This window comes from Meriones unguiculatus (assembly GCF_030254825.1).
Source record: "Meriones unguiculatus strain TT.TT164.6M chromosome Y unlocalized genomic scaffold, Bangor_MerUng_6.1 ChrY_unordered_Scaffold_23, whole genome shotgun sequence".
Lineage (NCBI taxonomy): Eukaryota > Metazoa > Chordata > Mammalia > Rodentia > Muridae > Meriones > Meriones unguiculatus.
This window is the reverse complement of record NW_026843709.1, coordinates 5,616,874-5,643,139: the sequence shown is the minus strand read 5'-3', so window position 1 is coordinate 5,643,139 and position 26,266 is coordinate 5,616,874. Positions and strand designations below refer to the sequence as shown.

At 38.5% G+C, this 26,266-nt stretch overlaps 1 pseudogene; it reads left to right on the top strand.

Annotated features, from left to right (window-relative positions):
• The first annotated feature begins 3,151 nt into the window (after positions 1-3,151).
• Positions 3,152-4,058, top strand: LOC110541920 (small ribosomal subunit protein uS2-like; annotated as a pseudogene).
• Positions 4,059-26,266: the final 22,208 nt, after the last annotated feature.

The following is a 26,266-nucleotide window of genomic DNA, read 5'->3' as shown; positions in this document are numbered from 1 at the left end:
CTGTGAAAATGTTTCACATTTAAAAGGATAAGGCAGTTTTCAGAGCTGTGTGACATTATCTCTCTTTATATAAACCAAAAAAGGATGTGAATCCAACCTTTAGACCAATAAGGATATAACATTAGTAAGAAAAAACAATTTACATGGTAACCTTAAGAAAAATTTTGTCATTTTGAAACTTAGAGTATCTCTGCAAATGGCTAAACAGCAGGAATTAACATCCTAGCTTTTATTATGCAAATAAGCTTGAACCAGTACTCAGAGACCTGCCTGTTTCTTTTTACTTTGTGTTGGGAAAAAAGGCATGTGCCTTCACCAACTTGTTCAGATATATATAGTTTCAAATCAGTATATTTGTAACTCAAAGCCTTTATATGAAAATCCAGGAAAGAGAAAAAATTAAGTTTGGAGTCAGTTGTGCCAATTTATGCTGTAACAAACAAAGCCCAGTTGGTGATTTTAGTTGATATTTCAATAAATTGGCGGACCCTTACAAGAAAGAGCTGACAAATACCTTGCAGCCAGAGAGCTTTGAATTTTAGCTGTTATTAACCTAATTATTTGGATAAGTACTATTGTCTGTAACTTAGTACCCCCATCCTTGGCTTTTCCCCATTTTCTCCTTGAACTTTCTTAGAGAAGGCATGGAGAATAACCAATACCATTAAACATATTGTAATCAGATCCATGAATATGACAGCCAAAATGAAGCCAAAAGAGATTAAAACACCCTCTGCCATGCCATTTTTTTTATTTTATTTTATATGCAGTTTAGGCCAAATTCTGTCTAGAGTTCTGTCTGCCTCCAGTTTCTTTCATTCCTTTCATGGCTGTGGAGCTGAGCCAGCCACAGTAAAAAGGAGCCATGCTCCTTTACCCCTTAGGTAAACTGCAACAGCAGCCAGTTTTGTTGTGAAAGTCTCAGGTCTGTGCACAGGAGGCTGTCTTTTGCTCCTGGGCTGGTTTAAGAGCCTCTCTTAAAGAGACAGCAACTGACCTGGGAGTTTTTAGATTTTAAGTTTGGTTTGCATCACTGGGAGCTTATTCCCCCCACGAAATTATGATAAAGTATGATTTAAAGGGTGTGGATAGTTGAATTAGTTGGATACCATTTGTTATAGGGAGTTATTAAAATTTACTACTGTTTTATCTCTTGTAATGCTGCTGTTAATCTTCAGCAGCTGTATAACCAAATCACCTCACAGAGACTGGTTTTTATTTAACCTAGAACACAATGCTGGGCAATATTTATTCCCTCCTAAACCTCCAAGCCCTCAGTTTCCTAACATTTAGATTTCCCACATCATACTTGCTTTTTGTGAAATCTTAGGTCTGGTTCATGCTCTACATCCTCCAAGATCTCACCTCCAGCTCTCTGCTTGCTCTCCTCTCCCCCCTTTTCCTCCCACTCCTTCTTCCTCTCTAGCTCCTCCCCTCTTTCCTGTCCTCTGGCTCCTCCCATTGCACAACATTGTATTTAGTTGCTTTATTTTGTCCTGTTTACACAAGAGTTGAGACAGGATGCTTATAGTGGGTATCACAATGCAATATCCAGATTGAAACCACAGAGTTGGGGTTGAAACCACAGGGCTGCTTTGGGTGATCTGGCTGGATTGGCAACTGTGTTGGGGGTGGGGAAATCAGCATTTGAATTAACAAGGGTAAGGCGTATACATTTTAAAAGAACATTATACCAACACTCATACTCCAACCAAGTACCATTCATGGAAATAACCTAGAACCCCTGCACATATGTAGCCCATGGCACTTCAGTGTCCAAGGTGCTTCCATAGATATGGGAACAGGGACTGCCTATGACATGAACTGATTGACCTACTGTTTGATCACCACATGCTGATGGGGGGCTGCCTTACCAGGCCATAGGGGAAGACAATGCAGCCACACCTTATGAGATCTGATAGCCTAGGATCAGAAGAAAAGAGAGGAAGACTTCCACTATCAGTGGACTTGGAGAGGGGCATGTGTGGACAAGGCGGAGGAAAGTTGGAAAGGAGGAAAGGAAATGAGGAACTATGAGGAAACAAAGTTTCCTCAGTGTCCATTATCTGTGATCTTGTGCATATGTGACTTTTTCTTGTGAAACCCTACAAGCATTTATTTCATCCCTTTATCCAGATCCCACACCTTTACTCCTGTTTACCACTGTGACTTTATCAGGTAGACAATGAAACTTTAATATTGTTTAACTGGACAGTTTCCTAAGTAAGGAAGTTACAAAGAGATTTGGGATTGAGGGGAATATAATGAATAACAAGGTGGTCTCCTGATGTGGTATTGGATCTCAAGTTTCCTAGGTTGTGACTTTGAACTGAGCCATTACTTTTGTACTCAATAAATGTACCTTTACATTCTTGTTGACATAATAGGCTGGCAGGGTCCAGGGTTCCCTGGGATATTGAGTCTTTAAGAGCAGGTAAAAAGAAGGAAATGGGATATTGAGTCTTTAAGAGCAGGTAAAAAGAAGGACACTAGACAATTCCTATTAATCCTTTGGATTAAACAGACAAAGATCAGTGAGTGTGAATGGAGAACTGAAGGGCGGTAACCTATTGACAGCTGGTCCCGTTCTATGCTTGTGTTTGCAAACCTTTATGAGCAGGGCTGCTTTGGGTGATCTGGCTGGATTGGCAACTGTGTACTATTCTGTTTTCAATGAGGAACAATCCTTGTCCTGCAGTTTTCAGTTCTAACTGGTCCTTCAGTACAGAAAATGGGTCCATGTTATATTCCTAGAATATAAGAGCAGCTGTGTTTCTTGCTGTGTCCTCCTGACAAACTCTCTAAATGTAGTGTTATTGCCAGGACTGCTAATTGCTGTCTGAGGTAGCTTGGTAAGTGTTTCTTCTTGGCTAGCATTCTCTGTTACATGATTTCCTGGAAAGAATGCCTTACAAAGGCAACTTCTGCCGTCCTTTAGCAGAATCTTTTCTCCATATTAAAAGTCATTGTAAAAGTTGTCAACATATTATTTTTATTGCGTATGTGGGAATTTCACATAATATACATTGCATTCCTTTTCCATTGCTCCCAGGTTCAAATTCCTACCCATGAGTCACACTATTTTTATTTTTTCCTTTAAAATACAACAATTGGCTTTTCCGTGCTGCCCGGGGATGGGTCCGTACGGCGTTGTTTTTGATTCCCAGTGTAACTTAAAGGGAAAACTTACACAATGTCCGGAGCCCTTGATGTCCTGCACATGGAGGAGGAGGATGTCCTCAAATTCCTCGTCGCAGGAACCCACTTAGGTGGCACCTTGACTTTCAGATAGAGCAATATATCTAAAAAAGTAAGAGTGATGGTATCCACATCATAAATCTGAAGAGGACCTGGGAGAAGCTGTTGCTTGCTGCTCGGGCTATTGTTGCCATTGAGAACCCTGCTGATGTCACATCATCTCCTCCAGGAACACTGGCCAGTGAGCTGTGCTGAAGTTTACTGGAGCCACGCCAATTGCTGGCCGCTTCACACCCAGGACCTTCACTAACCCGATCCAAGCGGCCTTCAGGGAACCACGTCTTCTGGTGGTGACTGATCCCAGGGCTGACCACCAGCCCCTCACGGAGGCCTCTTACGTCAACCTGCCCACCATTGCTCTGTGCAACACAGATTCCCCCTGCGCTATGAGGACATTGCCATCCCGTGCAACAACAAGGGCGCTCACTCGGTGGGTTTGATGTGGTGGTTGCTGGCCCAGGAAGTGCTCTGCATGTGAGGCCCTATCTCCCATGAGCACCCCTGGGAAGTTATGCCTGACCTTTACTTCTACAGAGACCCGGAGGAGATTGAGAAGGAGGAGCAGGCTGCTGCTGAGAATGTTGTAACCAAGGAGGAATTCCAGGGTGAATGGATGGCAACAGCTCTTGAGTTCTCAGCCTTAGGTGGCAGACTGGTCTGAGGGTGTGCAGGTGCCCTCTGTGCCCATAGAGCAGTTCCCTACTGAAGACTGGAGTGCCCGGCCAGCCACTGAGGACTGCTCAGCAGCTCCCACAGCGCAGGCCACCGAGTGGGTTGGGGACACCACAGAGTGGTCCTGAGCTCTGCAGACATCTGAGCAAAGGGGGAAAAGGTGGAAGGAAAATAAAGTTCCTGAAAGCTGAAAATAAAATAAAATAAAATACAACAATTGTAGTAGGTGTTATTTATCTATTCATTGGAACATGATCAGAGTTTCAGAGCCATATCTCTTAAAGAAAACTGAGTTCATCCTTTCTGCACCCTAATACCACTCCCATGAAGAAGCCATCAGTTCTGAAAATCTCTATACTTCATCACCTTGATCAGTTGTTCTTATATAATTTTTTATTAGTATTTGTTCATTTTGTATCCCGTCTTCTGCCCACCCCCTTCTCCTTCCAGTCCAACCCAGCCTCCTTCATCTACCCCATGCCCTGTCTAACTTATGTCCTCAATTCCCTCTATTTTTGACACTATTCCTTCCTCCTCTCCTGCAGGCTTAGCAGAGCTCTGAGGGGAGGCGGAATTTCATAGGGAAATCACATTTAGATATGAGGGTTTTAAGATCTTTCTGTGCATAATATCGGACTTTGGGTCTCTGTATGCAATCACATTTGATGTAGAAGGTAGCATCTCTTTGATTACAAGAACATTGCTCTGATCGTACATTTGTGGGCAGGGAACAATGTATTTTAGTAACAACAGCATGTTTCCCGAAAATTTCCATATTATGCTCTGGCCCAAGAACTCAATTCACTGCCACCCAATATACCTACCTAGTGAGTTACTGGTTTAGTAACAATAGATGTCTTAATGCAACTATATCCCCCACTACTAGGAGGCCTCTTAATAAGCAAATACATACCATATTTGTCTTTCTGCATTTTAGTAACTTCACTAATGTTTACTTTTCCTGGTTCCATCCATTTGCTTAAAAATTTCATGATGTCATTTTTTTAGCTGAAGAATACTATTCCACACTTTCCCCAAAGGAGAGTGTCACTCCTGTTCTTTAGACCTTGGAATTTGCTGGGACTTTAATCACTGTATTGAAAGACAAACTATAAGGTTATTTTCTTTTAGTCTAGAATTCCCTCCATCTTCTTCCACTTCCTTGTGATATGAATTGTAATGTCCCTTTGAAGCTCATCTAGTTACATATGGAATCCCCAATGAAGAAATGCCTGGGAAAGGTTAGGCAGCATGACCTTGTTAGATATCATAATTACTATTGGCATCATTATAGAAGGGTGTGCTGTGAGGTTCATTGCCAATGAAAGTAACCAGAAAGAATGCAGTCTCTCTCTCTCAGTATCTGTCACTTCATATCTTTGTTTCTGTCATTCTCGGTCTCTCTATTTCTGAATCTGTCACTCTAGTTTTTTTCTCTCTTTGTCTCCATCTCTATGCCTGATGCTTGTGGATCAATATGTAAAGCTCAGTTCTGCAGAAGGGCTACAAGAAGATGACTGCTTGCTGACATGATACCCTGGTGTTCTCTGTAAAAATATAAGCAAGGACTCAATAAAATGCTTTTTGTTCAAGAAGTTGCCTTCTTCAGCAAGCATTTTCCCAGTAAGTAATTCACTTATTGAGAACATATCTGTGCATTTAGCAAATTATAATGGGATCAGTGATAATGTGAATGTCATATGTCAAGGACATATGGCTTTATTAATGACCCCTTAAAAGAAAAATATAACACTTCCTGAACTAAGAGTTTTGGACACAGGAACTGTCATTACTGGATTGTGTGATTTCAGCTACCCAGATTGAGGCAGGTAGGGCTGCTCAGCTTCTCTCTCAAGCAGGCTGTCCACTTGGTGCTTTTAATAACTGGCTCCTGAAACTCTTACTGGCTTTCACCTGTTTTATGACATTACTCTCCCTCTCAGCCAGTCAGTATATCCATAGAGGTTTCCATGGAGATGAGTAAACAAACTTTCCTCAGTGTCCAGTATCTCTGATCCTGTGCACAAATGGTTTTTCTAGTGAAACCGGACAAACCTTTATCTTATCCATTTATCCAGATCCCACATTTTTACTTTTGTTTCTCACTGTGAAAAATACAGGTAGGAAATGAAACTTTAATGTTTATTTAACTGGATAGTTTCCTAAGTAGGGAACTTTCAAAGTGATGTGGGATTAAGGGGAATGTACCAAATGACAAGGTGGTCTCCTACTATGGTCTTGGATCTGAAATTTGCTAGGTTGTGACTTGGAACTAAGCAGTTACTTGCTTCCTCATTAAAGGTACCTTCACATTCTTATTGATCTAATCGGTTGACAGAGTCAAGGGTACCTTCCGGTATTGATTCTTTAAGAGCAGGGAAATAAGAAGGAAACTAGACAATTTCTGGAACTTCTTTCACTGAAACAGAGAAGATTGCTGTATATAAAAAGAGAACTGTGGGGCTATAAACTATTTCACAGCTGGTGCTGCTCCACATGAGTGTTGGCAACCCTGTATGAGCAGGGTTGCCTTGGTTGACCTCACTGGTTCAGCAGCTGTGTCCTACGCAGTCATCACTGAGCACTACTTATGGTCTTGGTGTTTACTGTTAAAACTGGGCCTTCAGAACAGAGAAATGGGGCCTTGTTATAGGCCTAGGATACCAGAGCAACTGTGTTTCCTCCTGTGGTCCTCCAGACAAAACCTGTAAACATACTTTTAGTACCAGGACTGTTTGTTCAGAGATGCCATGGGGTCTGAGTTAGTTGTATAACCACTACTTCATGGGTAGAATTCTCTGCAACATAATGAATTCCTGGAAAGCATGCCTTACAATGTCAAACTCCCCCCTCCTTTAGTGGAATCTTTTTTCCATCTTAAAAGTCATTGTAAAAGTTTTCAACATATTATTTTTATTGCTTATGTGGGAATTTCATATAAAATACATTGTATTCTTTTTCTATTGCTCCCATCTTGAAAATCCTACCCATGTGTCATACTATTTTTTTTCTTTAAAATGCATCAATTTTAGCATGGGTGGCTCGTATATGCATTGGAACATGATCAGATTCTCAGTGCCAAAGCTGTTAAAGAAAACTGAATTCACCCTTGTCATACCCTGCTTCCAAACCCAAGAAGAAGCCATCAGACCTGAATAGCTGTATACTTCATTACCTTTATCACAGTTTTTCTTTTGTATTTATTTATTACATTTTATTCAATCTGAATCCCCATTGTTGCCCCCTCCCTCTTCAGCTTCCAGTCTCACCCACTGTCTTTCACCTACCCCTATGCCATTTCTCTAGTTTCCTGAGAGGGGAGTCCTACTCCCCCTTCTAACTGACCCTAGCTTATCAGGTCTCATGAAGGCTGGCTGCATTGTTGTCATCTGTGCCTGATCCTCAGGGCCTTTTTCTTCTTGTGTCTTGAATTATCTGTACTGATGACACTCTTCCTGCTTCCTTTCCTGCAGGCTTCCCATAGATCTGAGGGGAGCAAGATTTTCAGGACAAATCCCATTTAGAGCTGGGTGTTTTAAGGTCTCTCTGCATAATATTGGACTCTGGGTCTCTATACAATTCCATTTAATACAGAAGTAATTATTACTTTGGATGCAAGAACATGGCACTGATCTATCAGTTGAGGAAAGAGAGAAACATATTTTAATAACAACAATCTGGGCTGATTGAAATTTTTCATAGGATTCCCTAACCCAACAACTCATTAACTGACACCAAATCTCCCTAGTGGTAGACTGGGTTGTTCACAACAGATGGCCAATTGGAACTTTACCCCCTCAATTAGGAGACCTGAATTGATTGGTCTGCTCTTTGACCTCCTCACTTTGATTCTGGAACAGCTTTACCAGGACACAGAGGAAGGTTATTCAGCCACTCCAGATTAAATCTGATAGATTAGGATCAGAAGGAATGAGAGTAAGGTAGACTCTATCAGTGTCCTTGGGGCGGGGCATGCGTGGAATGGGGGAAAGAAGGTGGGATTGGGAAGGGAGAAGAGAAAGGTTTATGGGGAGCTAAAAGTGAATAAAGGGTAATAACTAAAAATTAAACTAAAATACTAAAAAATATAATTCCTTTTGATGTTATATTATAGAAGGGTGTGTTTGGAGGTTCATATGTCAATAAAAGTGACCAGAAGGAATGGAGTCTCTGTCTGTCTCTATGTGGCAATTTATATTTTTGTTTCTGTCAATCATGGTCTCAATATTTTTGAATCTATTTCTCTAGCTCTTTCTCTCTCTTTCTCTCTCTGTCTCCCTCTCTCTGCCTGCTGCTTATGGTTCAGTATGAAAAACTCTCAGTTCTGGTGAAGGATTATAACAATATGACTGCTTCCTGAGTTGAAAACATGGATGGTCTTGTAAAAATACAAGCACAGTCCCAAAGTGCTCTTTGTTCAAAGAGTTGCTATGCTCAAAGAGCGTTTTCCCATTAAGTAATTTACTGGCTGAGGACATATCTGTGCATTAAACAAAAAATAATGGAATCTGTGATATGTGAAACTCACATGTCAAAGACATGTGACTTTATTAATGACCCCTTAAAAGAAATATTTGACACTTTTCCTGAACTAAGAGTCTTAGACACAGAAACTGTCATGTCTGGGTTGGGTGCTTTCAGATGCCCAGAGTAAGACATCTAGTAAAGCTAAGCCTTTCTCTCAAGCACATTGTCCACTTTGCTCTTTTAATAACTGGCTCCTAAAACTCTTACTGGCTTTCACTGTTTCACCTGATGTCATTCTTCCCCTACTGCCAATCATCACATGAGAGTATCTTGAGGTTTCCATGGAGATGAGTAAACAAACTTTTCTCAATGTTCAGTATCTCTGATCCTGTGCACATGTGACTCTTTCTTGTGAAACCAAATAAGCCATTATCTTATCCCTTTATCCAGATCCCACACCTTTGCTCCTGTTTACCTCTGTGACAATGTCAGGTAGGAAATGAAACTTTAATGTTTATTGAATTGGACACCTTCCTCTGATATTAGGACTCCTGCTATTTAGCCATTGCAGAGATAGTCTAAGATTCAAAATGATAAAATTTTCTTAATGTAAGTTATTTTTTCTTAATGATAGATGTCATATCCTTACTGTTTTAAAGATTGAATTCACATCAATTCTAGGTTTATATAAAGAGAGATCATGTCACAATGCTTTAAAACCATCAGCCAATCTCAGAAAGTGGGATTTCCACAGAAGAACTGGCTTAAGAGATCTGTTGGTCAGTGTAAGGACCTGAAATTAGGCTGGGAGACAGTCATGCAAAGTGCAACCCTGCCATGTCAAAAACCTTTTACGTGCTGACTAAATTAACATATCACACTGCCCTGGAAGCTGACTTATCCTTTCAACATGAGATAGTTTCATGGGAGATAAATGTTGGTCATGCCTAATGCAAAATAGACACAGGAAGTTTACAGCTAGCAAAGTACACACCAGCCTAGTTAAGTACTAAAAAACTCAAAAATTACATTTCATATTTTAAAAGGCAAAACTGACCATCCCATATCAAAAAGGGCACAAACAAAAGATAGCCAAAAAAATGCCAAAACCCAGGTACACAATGCTTTACCCTAGCAATAAAACTAATCCCTAACCTGAACAATAACCTTCACCCTAACACTAACCCTAACCATATGCTATGCTGACATCACAATGGCTAATGGCTTCAATATGGTATTGTGACATCACAATGGAATTCTGACATCATAATGGTATTATAACCTCAAAATGCTATTTATGATGTCACTATGGCATTTAGAAATCACAGTGATAGTATGACATCACAATGGAATTATGACTTCACAATGATTTGATGGCATCACAATAGTGTCATGATATTCCAAAGTAATTATAACATCATAATGTTATTATGACACCAAAATGCTATTATGACATGATTTTCATGACATCACAATGGAATTTTGACATCACAAAGCTATTATAAAATCACAATGCTATTAAGACATCACAATTCTACCAAGACATGATTGTCATATTCTGACATCGCAGTGAAAGTTTGACATCACAATGCTATTTTGAAAGCACAGTGCTATTATGAAATTTCAAGTCTATTATGACATGATTGTTGTTTGAAATAACAATGGAATTTTGATATCATAATTTATTATGACCTCAAAATGCTATTATTATATCACAGTGGTATTTTGACATCATAATTATATTATGACATCCCAGTGGAATTATGACATCACAATGCTATTATGACATCATATGGTATTATATCACAAAAGAATTAGAACATCAAAATAATACTAAAACATAACAATGTAATTATGGAATCACAATGCTATTATGACAGCACAATTGTATGACTCACATGGTATTGTGATTGCCAATGGTTTTATGACATCACAATGGTATTATGACATCACAATGCTAGTATGACAGCACAAAGTTGTCATGATATCACAATGCTTTTGTGACATCTGAATTCTATTATGACACTATAGTGCTATTCCAACATAATTGTCATTACAGTAGAATTTTGACATCACAATGGCATTATGACCTAAGAATACTATTACATCATCACAATGCTCTTATAGCATCGTAATTGTATTATGATTTCACAATGGTATTATTACTATCACAATACTATAACCTCATCACAATTGTATCATGATATCACAATGGTATTATGACATCACAATAGTATGACAAGCAAATACTATTATGACATCACAATGGTATCATGATTTCACGGTTTTTATAAAACCGTGTTTTTATATAACCATGTTATATCATGGTTTTATGATATAACATTTGTGTCATGATATCCCAATGTCATTATGATATCCCAATTTTATTTTTATATCACAATACTATTATGATATCACAATGCTATTATGTCTTTACAATAATAAGATATCAAAATTTTATTATTACATCACAGTTGCATAATTGCTTCACAATGGTATTACAACATCACAATGCTATGATGACAACACAATGGCGTTATGACTTCAAAATGTATTATGACATCACAATGGTATTTTGACTTCACAATTGTATGACATCATTATTGTAATATGACATCACAACTTGATTATTACATCTCAATGGTTTTATGTCATCACAATTGGGTTATGATATCTCAGTGCTGTTATGACATCACCATGGTATTATGATATCTCAATTATATTATGATATCAAAATTATATCACAACTTTATTATGACATCTCAATAATATGATGTCATCACAATAGTGTCATTACATCTCAGTGCTGTTATGATGAAACAATTGTATTATGACATCAAAATTGTGTCATGATATCCCAATGGTATTATAATATCACAATGCTATTATAGTATCTCAATGCTATTACAGCATCACAAAGGTATTTTGACATCAGAAGGCTATTATGACATCACAATGTTATGACACACCAATTGTATTATGATTTCACAATATTATTATGAAGTCACAATGCTATTATGACTTCAAAAAATTACTATGACATCCAAATTATTTCATCACATCAGAAAAATATGACATCACAATGTTATTAAAATATCACCCTGCTACTATGATATCACAATGCTATTTTAAAAATCACAATGGCATTATGACATCACAATGCTATGTTGACAACACAATGGTATTATGACTTCAAAATGGTATTATGACATTACCATGCTAATAGGACATAACAGTGATATGACTGTACTATGACATCACAATGGAATTTGGACATCAAAATGCTATTATGACTTCACAATGATATGATTTCACAATGCTATGATGATACCACAATGGTATTATGATATCAAAATTCTATTATGACTGCAAAAAGTTATGACATCATAATATTATTTTGCCTTCACAATGCTATTACAACATCACAATGGTAGGAAATCACAATACTATTATGACATAAGAAATGAATTTTGACACCACAATACTATTATGACATCTCAATGCTAGTAAAACATCACAATGCTATGATGACTTTCATGCTATTATGACATCACAATGGCATTAGGACTTCACAAGGGTATTATGACATCACCATTCTATTATGACTTCACAAAGTTATTATGATGTAATGTTGTTATGACATCACTATTTAATTTTGACATCAAAAACTATTATGACTTCACAACGGTAAGACTTCACAATGATATTAGGATTTCCAATGCTATGATGACATCCCGATGGTATTGTGATATTAAAATTGTTAGGTGCTGATTGGCTGAGAGGAAGAATGGTATCATGAAACAAGTGAAAGCCAGTAAGTGTTAAAAGCACCAAGTGGACAGCCTGCTTGAGAGAAAGGCTGAGCAGAGCTACATGCTTCAATAAGGGTAGCTGAAAGCACACAACCATGTCTTCTTGTGTCTTGAATTATCTGTACTGATGACACTCTTCCTGCTTCCTTTCCTGCAGGCTTCCCATAGATCTGAGGGGAGCAAGATTTTCAGGACAAATTCCATTTAGAGCTGGGTGTTTTAAGGTCTCTCTGCATAATATTGGACTCTGGGTCTCTATACAATTCCATTTAATGCAGAAGTAATTATTACTTTGGATGCAAGAACATGGCACTGATCTATCAGTTGAGGAAAGAGAGCAACATATTTTAATAACAACAATTTTATTTATTTATTTTATTTATTTATCCAAAGAAAGGGAGACTAAAAGACACAGGGAGAGAAAGAGCTAGAGAGACAGACTCAGTAATAGAGAGAACAAGACCAAGAAAAACAAAGATACAAACTGACAGAGACTAAGAGACAGAGACTCCATCTCTTTGGTCACTTTCATTGCCATATCAACTTCAAACTATGCCCTCAGATAATAGAAATCCAAAAGCAATTATATGGTTTTAACATTTTTTAATTTCAATTTTTATTTTATTCAAATTTTATTCAAATTTATTTCAATTTCAATTTTAATTTCAACTGTCCTTGGACAGTTTCTGTGTCCAAGAATCTTAATTCTGGAAAAGTATCACATATTTCTTTAAGAGTCCATTAATAAAGTCATGTTTCCTTGACATGTGATTTTTACATTATAATAGATTCCATTGTTTGTTAAATGCACAAATATGTCCTCAGTCAGTGAATTACTGGGAAAATGCTTCCTGATTCAGGCAATTCTTTGAACAAAACCTTTTAATTGGGACCTAGCTTATATTTGTACAGAGACCATCCAGGATGTCACATCACCAAGAGGTCATCTTGTTGGAGTCCTGCAGCAAAACTGTAAGCTTCTCATACTGAACCACATGCAGCAAGCAGAGAAAGGGAGACAGAGAGACACAGAAAGAAAGAACTATAGAGACAGAATCAGAAATAGAAAGACCTATACCAACAGAGAAAATGATATAACGTGAAATTAACCAAAAGACAGAGATTCCATTTTGTCTGGAAACAATCATTGCATATCAACCTCAAAGCACACCCTTCTATAATATAATTCAAATAGGTACTATATTATCTAACAAGGCCATACATCCTAACAATTCCTACACATTACCTCAATTGGTAACTTGGGACTCCGTATGATCTTCAAGGGAATATTTCAAGTCAAACCATCAGGAAGTGGAAGAAGAAGAAGGGAATTTTAGGCTAAAAGAATAGAGTTATCCTGAGAGTTTGTCATTCAATACAATGACTAAAGTCCCAGAAACTTCCAAGGACTAAGAACCAGGACTACCAACCTCATTTGGAAAAAATGTGGAATATTTCCATAATGGAGTATTCTTCAGCTAAGAAAATGAGATCATGATATTTTCAGGCAAATGGATGGAACTAGGAAAAATCATCCTGGATGAAGTAAATAAATGTAGAAAGACAAATATGGTATTTATTCAGTTATTAGGAGGTCTCCCTATACAAAGGATAAAGTTACATAAAGGCCATCTATTCTGAACAACCTGTCTTCCACTGGTGTGCTTAAGTGGCAACTAATTGAGTTGTTGGGCCAGGCCATCCTATGGAAATTTTCACGCAATCCAAGCTGTTATTAAAATATGTTGCTCTCTGCCCTCAACTGATAGATCAGTGCCATGTTCTTGTATCCATAGAAATGCTTCTTTCTGCATAAAATAGATTGCATACAGAGACCCACAGTCCGATATTATGCACAGAGAGAACTTAAAACACCTTGCTCTAAATGGGATTTCTCTAAGAAACTCTCCCTCCCTTAAGAGCTCTGGGAAGCCTGCAGTAGAGGAGGCAGAAACAGTGGCATAAATAGAGGGATTTGAGAACACAAGGAGAACAATGCCCCAAGAATCAGGCTGCACAGGAAAATGATGCAGCCAGGCTTTATCAGACCTGATAACGTAGGGTCAGAGAGAAGGGGGAGGAGGACCTACCCTACCAGAGAACTAAAGCAGGTTAATAGGAGTAGAACAAGGAGGGTCTGTGGCCTGGAAGAAGAACAAGGAGTGGGCAGCAGTGGTGATTCAAAGTGAACGAATTGTAGTAAATAACTACATAAGAAAAACTGTGATCAAGGTGATGAAGTATAAAGCTCTTCAGTACTGATTGCTTCTTCTCTGGGGTGGAGCCAATGAGTATATGAACAACACTTACTTCAATTTATTTATTTTAAAGAAAAAAAATTTAGTGTGACACAACAGTAGGAATTTGAACCTGGGAACAATGACAAAGGAGTGTAATGTATATTATAGGAAATTATCACATATAAATAAAATTAATATGCTGACAACTTTAACAATGACTTTTAACATGGAAAAAAAAACATTCTACTAAAAGAAGGCAGAGTTTGAGTTTGTAATGCATGCTTTCAAGTATCTCATTATGTAGCAGAGAATCCTAGCCATGAGCAAGTGGTTACTCAGCTACCTCAGATCCCATGAGCTCAGCTGGCATCTCTGAACAAGCAGTCATGGCATTAACACTACTTTCAGATGGATTGTCTAGAAGACCACAGCAAGAAACACAGCTGCTCTTATGTCTTAGGCATATAACAAGGACCCATTTCTCTGTCCTGAATGTCTAGTTTTAATTGTAAACCCCAAGACCATGAGGATTAGTCACTGACCACTCAGTAGGACACAGCTATCAATCCAGCCAGGTGAGTGAAGCAACCCTTTTCTTTTAGAAGTGGAACATCACTAGCAGTCAAATAGTTTATTGCCCCTCAGTTTTCCTTTTACATTCAGAGATCTTTCTCTGTTTCAACCAAATGAGTCCCAGGAATTGTCAGGTTTCCTTCTTTTTCCCCTGCTCTTAAAGACTCAATACCTGAGGGAACCCGTTTAGTCAGTATGCCAGGAACTGCTCAGTTCAGTCACAACCTAGGAAATTTCAGAGCCAAGACCACAGTAGGAGACCACCTTGTCATTCAGTACATTCCACCTTAATCCCACATCACTATGAAGCTTCCAATTTAGGAAACTGTCTAATTAAATAAACATTAAATTTCCTACCTGAAATTGTCACAGAGGTAAAAAGAATTAAATGTGTTGGATCTGGATAAAGGGATAAGATAAAAGCTTTCTGGTTTCACAAGAAAACAATCAGGTGTGCACAGGATCAAAGATACTGGACAGTGAGGAAAGTTTGTTTACTAATATCCATGGAAACCTCAGATTCTTTCAAGTGCTGATTGGCTGAGAGGGGAAATATATCATGAAACAGTTTTAAGCTACCAAGAGTTTCAAGAGCCGTTTATTAAAAGTGCCAAGTGGACAGCCTGCATGAGAGAAAGGCTTAACAGCCCTACATTCCTCAATCTGAGCAGCTGAAAGCAAACAACCCAAAGATGACAGTTCCTATATCTATGAATCTTAGTTCAGGAAAAGTGTCATATATTTCTTTCAAGTGGTCATTAATAATGTCAGGTGTCCTTTCCATGTGACATTTACATTATCACAGATTACATTATAATTTGATAAATGCACAGATATGTCCTCTGTCATGGAAATATTTACTGGGAAAATCCTCCCTGACCAAGGCTGCTCTTTGAACATAAGGCATATTATTTAGACCTTGCTTATAGTTTTACACAGACCATTCAGAATGTTATGTCAGCAAGTAATCATCTTGTTGTAGTCCATCAGCAGAACTAAGAGCTTTTCATCCTGAATCACAGGTGGCAGACAAAGAAAGGGAGACTAAAAGACACAGGGAGAGAAAGAGCTAGAGAGACAGACTCAGTAATAGAGAGAACAAGACCAAGAAAAACAAAGATACAAACTGACAGAGACTAAGAGACAGAGACTCCATCTCTTTGGTCACTTTCATTGCCATATCAACCTCAAACTATGCCCTCAGATAATAGAAATCCAAAAGCAATTATATGGTTTTAACATTTTTTTTAATTTCAATTTTTATCAATTACACTTTATTCACCTTGTATACCCCAATAACCCCTCTTCCATCCAATTCCCACATTTCTGCCCACTTTTCCATGCAAGCCCCTCTTCAAGTCCACTGGTAGGGTGGTTCTTCCTCTCTTTCCTTCTGGTCCTAGACTATCAGATCTCATCAGGAGGGGCTGCATTGCCTTACTTTGTTGAGTGGTAAAGCTGCTCCCCTATCAGGGTGAGGTGATCAAAGAGCAGACCAATCAGTTCATGTCAGAGGCAGTCCCTCTTCCCATTGCTATGAAATCTGCTTAGACACTGAACTGAATAGTCTACATCTTTTCAGGGGTTCTAGGATATCTTCATGAATGGTGCATGGTTAGAGTATGACTCTCAGAAAAGACACCTGTGCACATATCTTTTGGTTCTATTGCTTTCCTTGTGAAGCTCCAGGCCTCTCCAGATCTTAATATTTCTCACTTCTTTCATTAGATTCCATTCCCTCTGCCCAATAGTTGGCCATAAATCTTAGCATCTGCTTTGATGGTCTGCAGGACAGAGCCTTTCCAAGGCCTTCTGTGACAGAAGGCCTTCTCCTGACTTGTTCCCTGTTTTCTCCTTCTTCTGATGTCCATCCTCTTTGTCTTTTGGGATAGGGTTTGAGCATTTTAGTCAGACTCCTCCCTCTTGAGCTGTTTCTTTAGGTGTACAGATTTTAGTAGGTTTACCCTATATTATATGTCTCTATGAGTGAGTTTAGACCATGTGTGTCTTTCTGCTTCTGGGTAGCTAACTCAGGATGATCTTTTTCAGGTCACACCACTGACCTGCATATTTAATAATTTCCTTGTTATTTATTGCTGAATATATTCCATTTTGTGGATGTAGCACAATTTCTGTATCCATTTTTCAGTTGGTGGGTATATGGATTTTTTTCTAGTTTCTAGCTATTACAAATAAAGCTGCTACAAACATGGTTGAGAAAATGTCCATATTGTGTACTTGAGACTCCTTTGGGTATATGCCTAGAACTGGTAGAGCTGGATCTAGACCTGGGTTTCACAAGAAAAAGTCACATATGTGCAGTTTCAGAGATGTGGGACACTGAGGAAAGTTTGTTTACTCATCTCCATGGAAACATCAAGACTTATTCAGCTACTGATTGGCTGAAAGGGAGAATGATGTCATGTAACAGGTGAAAGCCAGTAAGAGTTTTAGGAGCCAGTAATTAAAAGGGCCAAAAAGACAGAGTGCTTGAAATGCTGAACAGCCCTACATGCTTCAATCTTGGCTGCTGAAAGCTGCCCATGGATGACAGTTCCTGTGTCTAAGACTCTTAGTTCAAGAAAACTATCATGTATTTCTCTCACATAGCCATTAATAAAGTCACTTGTTCTTTATAGGTCATTTTCACATTATGACAGATTCCATTATCATTTCTTAAATTCAAAGATATGTCCTCAGTCAGTGATTTCCTTACTGGGAAAATGTCCCTGGCCAAGCCAAATATTTGAACAAAAAGCTTTTAATTGGGAACTTCACTATATTTTTAAAAAGACCATCCATGAGGCGGCCAGGAATTGGTCATCTTTGTCTAGTTCTTCAGCAGAACTGAGAGCTTTTCATACTAAACCACATGCTGCATGCAGAGAAGGAAACAGAGAGACAGACAGAGAAAGAGCTAGGGAAAAAGGTTCAGAAATAGAGAGTCTGAGACTGAGAGACACAAAGATATAAATTGACAGGAACCAAGAGACCGAGACTATTCTGTCTGGTCACTTTCGTTGGCATATGAAACTCAAAGCCCACCCTCCTATAATATAAATCCATTAGGAAATATATTATCTAACAAGGCCATACCTCCTAACTCTTCCCAGATATATCCTTACTGGGGACACAACATGTAAATAGATGAGCTTCAAGTGGACATTAGAATTCAAATCACCATAAAGTAGAAGAAATTGGCAGGAATTCTAGGCTAAAAGAACATTTTTATCTTGATAGTTTTTTATTCAATACAATGATTGAAGTCCTAGCAACTTCTAATGTCTAAAGAACAGGACTGTTGGTATAAGTTTTTTTTTAATGTATACACCTTACCATGTTCATTCAAATACTGATTTTTCCCCCACCCTACCCTCAACTCTCTGATTTCAATCCAGATATTGCATTGTGATACTCATTGTAAGCATCCTGTCTCAACTCCTGTGTAAACAGGACAAAATAAAGCAACTAGACACAATGTTGAGCAGGGAGGAGACAGAGGACAGGAAAGAGGGGAGGAGCCAGAAGGCAGTAGATAAGTGGGAGGAGGAAGGGCGAGAGGAGAACTGGGAGAGCAGAGTTGGAGGAGAGATCTTGGAGGACATGGAGCATGAACCAGACCTAAGATTTCACAAAAAGCAAGTAAAATATGGGAAATCAAAACGTTAGGAAACTGAGTGCTTGGACGTTTAAGAGGGAGTAAATATTGCCCAGCATTGTGTTCTAGGTTAACTAAAAGCCCAGTCTCTGTGTGTTTATACAGCTGTTTAAGATTAGCAGCAAGGTTTACTAGAAGATAAATCAATAGTAAATATTAATAACAACCTACAACAAATGGCGCCCAACTAATCTAAGAATCCACACCCTTTAAATCATACATAAACATAATTTGGAAAGGGGAATAAGCTCCCAGTAATAAAACCCAAACTTAAAACCTAAAAACTCACAGGTCAATTACTGGCTCTTTATGAGAGATTCTTAAAACCACCCAGGAGCAAAAGACAGCCTCTTGTGGGCAGACCTGAGACTTCCATAACAAAGACAGCTCCACAGCCCTGGCAGGAACAAAAGGCATTGGAGATAGGCAGACCTCTAGATAGAGTTTGGCCTAAACAGCATCTGAAATAAAAAATTGCCATGGTAGAGGGTATTTTAATCTCTTTGGCTTCATTTTGGCTATCATATTCATGGATCTGGTTGCAATATGTTTAATGGTGTTGATTCTTTATGCATTCTGCAAGAAAGTTCAAGGAGAAAATGAGGAAAAAGCCAAGGATTGGGCTACTAAGTTACAAACAATAGTATTCATCCAATAATTAGGTTAATAATGGCTAAAATCCAAAGCTCTCTGGCTGCAAGATACTTATCAGCTCTTTCTGATAAGGGTCTGCCAATTCACTAAAACATCAACAAAAAATAACCAACTGGGCTTTGTTTCTTACAGTGTAAATTGGCACAATTGATTCCAAACTTAAAAATTTCTTGTTTCTTTGTTTGATTTTCATTTAAAGGCTTTGAGTTACAAATATACTGATTTGAAACTATATATATCTGAACAAGTTGGTGAAGGCACATGCTTTTCTTCAGAACTCAAATTAAAAAGAAACAGGCAGATCTCTGTGATCAGATTTCTGGATCAAGTTTATTTACAAAATAAAAGCCAGGATGGCAACTCCTGCTGTTTAGCCATTTGCAGAGATACTCTAAGATTCAAAATGACAAAATTTTCCTTAAGGTTACCATGTAAATTCTTTTTTCTTAATAATAGATGTTATGTCCTTACTGCTCTAAAGGTTGGATTTACATCATTTTTTTGGTTTATGTAAAGAGAAATAAGGTAACACTGCTCTGAAAACTGCCTTATTCTTTTAAACATGAGACATTTTCACAGGGGAATAATGTTGGTTGTGCCTATGTAAAAAAGACACAAGAGGCCTAAAGATGGCAAAATACATGCCAACCTAGTTTAGTCTTAAAAACTCAAAAATTATATTCATATGTTTAAAAACAAAACTGTCCATCCCATACCAAAAAGAGGGCAAGCCAAAGAGTAGCCAAAACCAATGTAAAAACTCAGGCACAAGATGTCTAGGATATACTTAAATGCTAAGTGTAAGAGAGTTTATATGTTAATGCTAAGAAAGTTTATATAAATTTTGGCTATAAAGGCATAACTGTCCAGTCTGTATAAAAAAGGGGCAAGCAAAAAAAAAGGCACTATCAATGTAAAGCCCAGGTACAAGATGCCTAGGGTATACTTAAATGCTAAAGGTAGGAAGGAGTGTAAAATCCAGGTACAAGATGCCTAGGGTATTCTTAAAGGCTAAAGGTAAGAGGGAGTTTAAATAAATTTTGGCTATAAAGGCATAACTACCCATTCTATATATAAATAGGGATAGGACAAATAGCTACGACATATATAAAACTCTAAGACTAAACCTCAGAACAGATACAAGATACATATAATATGCTTATATTCTAAATTGAAAAGGAGTTTATATAAAGTTTACTTAAAACATTTATTTTCTATTGCTTAAGGCAACCAGCTTGTCTCACTATTGGGAGGCTTCTCTAGGGAAATAGGTAGCAGCTTGGCCTAATATAATAGGCACGCTAGAGCCCAAAAAAGATATTTTAATCTATCCAACCTTGTTTTGATTTCAATATGATAATGATTGTATGTTCAATAATATGGTACCTTATATTGCTGATCCCCTTACATGGGAACAACTCAGAAACTGACTGAGAAATTAAAAAAAAAATGTTTTCAGCCAAAAACTTCAACAATACTTGGCCAATAAATCCTTGGCTATAATATTCTCAAAATGTATTATGCTAACCTTTTAATTTGCATGGATAAAATTGGCTTACAGTTTAGTTTCATCCTGCACATCTCATACATTTATAATTTTAGAACTCTATAATGCTCGTGAGAAATTGTATGTTTGCAGAACAAAAGAACTGGATATCAGAGATGCTGGACCAAAACCAGGATTCATTCTTCAGCATGCTGAGACATTGACATATCTGTTCCAGCATTCTGCTTTTTCTCGCCTCAACTGCTTCAATTGCTGTATTCTCATCAAAGCCTGCTCCCAAAAGAACTTTGAAGAAAGCTACTAATTTTAACTGGTGCAGTATTTTAGACTGTTCCAAAGAGGATTTATATTAAGCCAGAAATTTCTCAACATCCAAATGTTATTAAACCACAAATGTTATTGCTTGCTTAATTAACCATTTTTTATTTGGGTCCCCTAGAGGATTTCTACATGTCCAAAATGTTAGCTAGAAGAAAATTATGAGAACGTTGTCCAATTTCATTTAAAGAGGGTAGAGGATGTTTTTGGTTGTTTGCTATGGCTATGAAATTTTATTGTCATTGGGAGATTTTTATTATTAATGTTTCATATTCAAAGTAAAACAAGGATTATACAGGGGTATTTTATAGAAATAGAAAAAAGGGTAGATTATTGAATCTACTCAACTTAAGGTTTTATTTGTTAATCCCAAATAAGATTAATTTGAACTCCGGTATAGAATTTTGCATATTGATGCAAAAATAAGTATTTTAATCCATTTGTATAAGCTCTAGTATAGTGATATAAAGTCAAAGTTACTTCCAATACTTTTAAACTATGATTAAAAGGTGGTTATGATATTAGGTATGCAAGTTAATTGTTAGTTACTCAACACATACTCATGTCAGACACTAATTTACTCCAATTTATCATATCCTAGGTTTAACAGATAGATATGGTTTTGTATACAAATTGAGTACATAAAGATAGGTAGTCTTGAAAAACTTCAGAGACTTACAGAATATCGGATTTAAAAAGTTCTTATTATTTTAAAGATCCTTTGACAATGAGAAAAGTTATTTCCTGGCAGCACCCCACCTACCTGAAAGAAGATAATGATCATCAAAAAAGCTCCATTAGGACATGGCTTCAAATGTGGCAAACAAGCCACTTGGGTAAAGAAAATATCCTCCTTCACAACAGACAAATTCTGCCTAAAATGGGCAAGCTTAAATGCAGGACAGGTTGACTGCTGAACTCTGACAAGACAGGGTAAACAAGTCCTAAATAGTTCCTCCTTCATGTATATGTCTGTCAAATATTCTGTGCCAGAAGGCTGATGATGATTCTCCAACATTACAGAGTTATGGGTGACTGTTCAGCAGCAAACTGTCTCTGTCAATTTTTATTTTTTGGAAGCTGCTAACATGCACTTCCTATTTACTCTAATAGCTAATTTTATTCCTTCTCAAGTCTCTGATGGGGTTGAAGACCAAATAGTTACAGTACCACATTTAAGCTTAAGTTGTTTAGAAGTTAAGAAATCTTTTCATATAGGTAATACCAATAAGGATAAAAGTTAATTTAGGTAGAGAACTTTAAACTTGTCAAGATAAATAGGATAATCAGATACTTTCTCCTGAGATGCATTGTCCATGTGCTAAATATACATGGACTGGATATTGCACGTGGAGATTTTACCTAACAGTTTTCATAATTATTATTGTATTGAAAGAAAGGGAGCCTTTTATTGGACTTAAAGGGGGAAATGTTGGTATAATGTTGTTGTTTTTTTTTAATGTATACACCTTACCCTTGTTCATTCAAATACTGATTTCTCCCCCACCCCACCCTCAACTCTCTGGTTTCAATCCAGATACTGCGTTGTGATACTCATTGTAAGCATCCTGTCTCAACTCTTTTGTAAACAGGACAAAATAAAGCAACTTTATACAATGTTGAGCAGGGAATACCAGAGGACAGGAAAGAGGGGAGGAGCCAGAAGACAGTAGATGAGTGGGAGGAGGAGGGGTGAGAGGAGAACTGGGAGAGCACTGCTGGAGGAGAGATCTTGGAGGACATGGAGCATGTACCAGACCTAAGATTTCAGAAAAAAGAAAGTATAATATGGGAAATCAAAACGTTAGGAAACTGAGGACTTGGACGTTTAGGAGGGAGCAAATATTGCCCAGCATTGTGTTCTAGCTTAACTAAAAATCCAGTCTCTGTGTGGTGATTTGGTTATGCAGCTGTTTAAGATTAGCAGCAAGCTTTACAAGAAAATAAACCAATAGTTAATATTAATAACTTCCTACATCACTGGACTGACAATCTACTTTGGGGAAAAGGTTGAATATTTCCAGAACTGAGTTTTATTCAGCTAAGAACATTACATCATCATATTTTCAGGCAAATGGATGGAACCAGAAAAAATCATCCTGAGTGAAGTAATTAAAATGCAAAAAACAAAACCAAACAAAACAACAACAACAAATAAGGTATTGTTGGGAGCCTTGCCTCTGCCTTGCTGCTGCTTTGATATTTTAATCTCAGTGGAGAGACTGCTTTTATCAGGCCTTCACTAAGTCATTGAAGAATTTGCAAGTCCATCTCCTTTTTTTTGTGACAGCAGGTGGAGTAGCTTGTGACGATCATACCTATTATTTCACCTCCTTGTGTTAATTTAAACCATTGTTCTGAGATGTTTTTGCTCTCGCTTAAAATCTGTCTACAATAAAAAAGTCAGATTTGCAGCTTGGGGCTGCTTGTTGCTTGTGGCTGCTGCTGCTAAGGCCACTGCTTGAGGCTTGCCACTGTTGCTGTTGAGTCTGGGAACCTATTAAAAAAGTCTCCTGTGTGCTGTGTGTGTGTGTGTGTGTGTGTTTTCATCCTCATTCCCAACTCAAGAACCGTTCGACTCTGTTGGTGGGCTCAGGAGGATTGGCGCCCAATGTGGGGCTTGAGATACAGGGAATCAGTGAAGGACATCATGGTTATTGGTGATCTTGCATTAAGTAGAAAGGGTGCAGTGAGTAAATCCAAAAATAAAAATGGGACAAGGCATTAGCCTAGTGTTTTCTGTATGGAACTTAATTAAAGGTAGTCTGTTGCGACCCGCGTAATCGTCTCGCCAGCAAGAACGTACGCGGACAACAGGATCCTTCTGCAGCAAGCTTTATTACAGTCAAGCGATGAAAGGAGGAAGACCCTGAGCCCCGAAGTGGCGCTATTTATATAAGCCCTGCTCACACCAGAGTGGTGTGAGATGACGTATCATTCCCTGATTGGCTGCTCACCCATCATCCCATATGACGCCCTGGGCTGGGCTCGTGACTTGGCGCACTATTGCCAAACGGTCATGCACTCTAGGACTTGTTTACCAGTTTTGAGGGCGGAAGCCAGCGCCATGGCAACCAAACTCCGGCCCTCCACATCTCCCCCTTTTTTATTTTGTTTGAACAGTAAGCTTCCTAATGTCTATACAGCATTATGCCAGAAAGCCAATGTCTGAGCCTGGTGGAAGGCAATGCTTCAGCCGTTGCCCGTCATTGGAGCAACCTCCTCACTGTGAGGCTGTCCTGTCTTAGGTTGGTGAAGACTTATTTGCACTCTTCCGTCACTGACTTTCCAGATCGTTTGGCAAGAGAAAAATTGTGATTTACACCCATCCCCGTGCAATGGGAAACAGATCCCCAGGGAGTGCAAGGGCTGTAAATCCAGATTGTGGCATGTGCCTGCAAAGACAGAGGCAACCTTGTCAAACATTAATTTTTCAGCATGGATAACCAAATATTGGGGGAGGTGGCTTGCTCCAGAGTGGCTAGCGCCTGTGCAATCACCACCTTGTCACATTTTTGTTGGGTTTTGAGTTTGCAGAACAACCAGAGGACAAATATTAAACCACAGCACAGGGCAACGCCAAACATCCCAACGCCCACCCATTTCTTAAAATAAGAAAAGGCGGAAGAAACCCAGGATAATAAGCCATCTGTGAGCGATAAATCCACTCCAGTAGAATTAATGGTCACCACCGCCGCCCTTAGCTCTTCAAGTAGTTGCAGCTATATTCGTTGAAAGATCACCTTCAGCTGCCGCGAGCTTTCACGTGAGGCACTCCGGTACCCAGAATGGATTGTTTTCTTCCTGTGGGAAAACACAGACAGCTCCCCTGGATCTTATTAAGATAGGATCCGGGCCTTTCCATTAACCAGTCAAGACATCCTTCCATTTGATCATTTCCTTAGGCCTATCAGGCTCTACAGGGCACGGCTTGCAGCCGGTGTTAAGGCTCTGGGTGAAGAAATATGAGCATCCCCTTCCAAAATATCAAATAGGGGTTTTAATTCAGCAGAAGGAATCTTTAAAAACGGTCTAAGCCAATTTATATCACCTAATAATTTTTAAAAATTATTTAGGGTATGTAAATGGTCCCTGAAAATTTCAATTTTTTGAGGAACTATTTTGTCCAGGTAAATGACCGTTCCCAAAAAGGAACCTATCTCTGAAATCTAGACCTTTTCAGTGGCAATATGCAATCCCCATTACTGCATTAACATTAGCCCTAGCCTGGGACTGACAGGCATCATGCCATAAAGCTTTCCATTTCAAATACACTCCCATATTGGGGAGGGCAGCTTTTACTACAGTCTGCCATTCATTTTGGGTCATTGCTGTAGAGCCCAGCCTCTCAAGCTGCATGATTGTAAAATTAGCATCCACCCCGTACTTGTTAACTGATTCTGCCAGTTCTTTGACTAGGGGGTAGTCTATAGGCACGCAGACATGGCCTCCCTCCACATCTTCGAATACTGGAAAAGTTTGAAAAATTTTATGTCTATCTTTTGTTGAAAAGAAGGAGTAAGGGCAGTACCTCCCGATGTAGGGAGGTGGAGGAGCACTAGGGACAACAGGAGAGGCTGACCAAGAAAGTGCACGCTTCCTGTTTCTCAGTAGTGGCCGCCATCCAGGTGGTATCGTTCTTCCTCATAGCGGGCTGCTTCCTCCTCTAGATCTGACTCCTCGGAGGGACTTAACTCCTCCAACTCAGAATTAACAATTTCTAAAGCCTCTAGTTCTTTTGTCAGATAGAGAGGCTCCTTTTTAGATTTTTTCTTCTCCTTATCATGTTTCTCTCCCAGGGCGTCCTTTCCCTTGCCTTTCACTCACGCGGCTTTACCGTCCATGGAAGGGTCTTTATCCTTAGGGACATCTTTAGAGACATCCTTTTCCTTTTTTGTGAGAGCTCTTAACTTGTTATCCCGTTCTGTTTCTGACATGCTGTCTTGTATCTCCTCCAATACTTCCTGAACAGCCTTAATAGAGGAATGACAGTTTTCATTTTCCAAGCAAGATTTCACCAAAAGCCACAGTGATCTAGTACCTGCTCTTAGCTTTCCGTTAATCTCTTCCCTTTCGAGATTGCCCTCAAACTTGTACAAAACCAAAA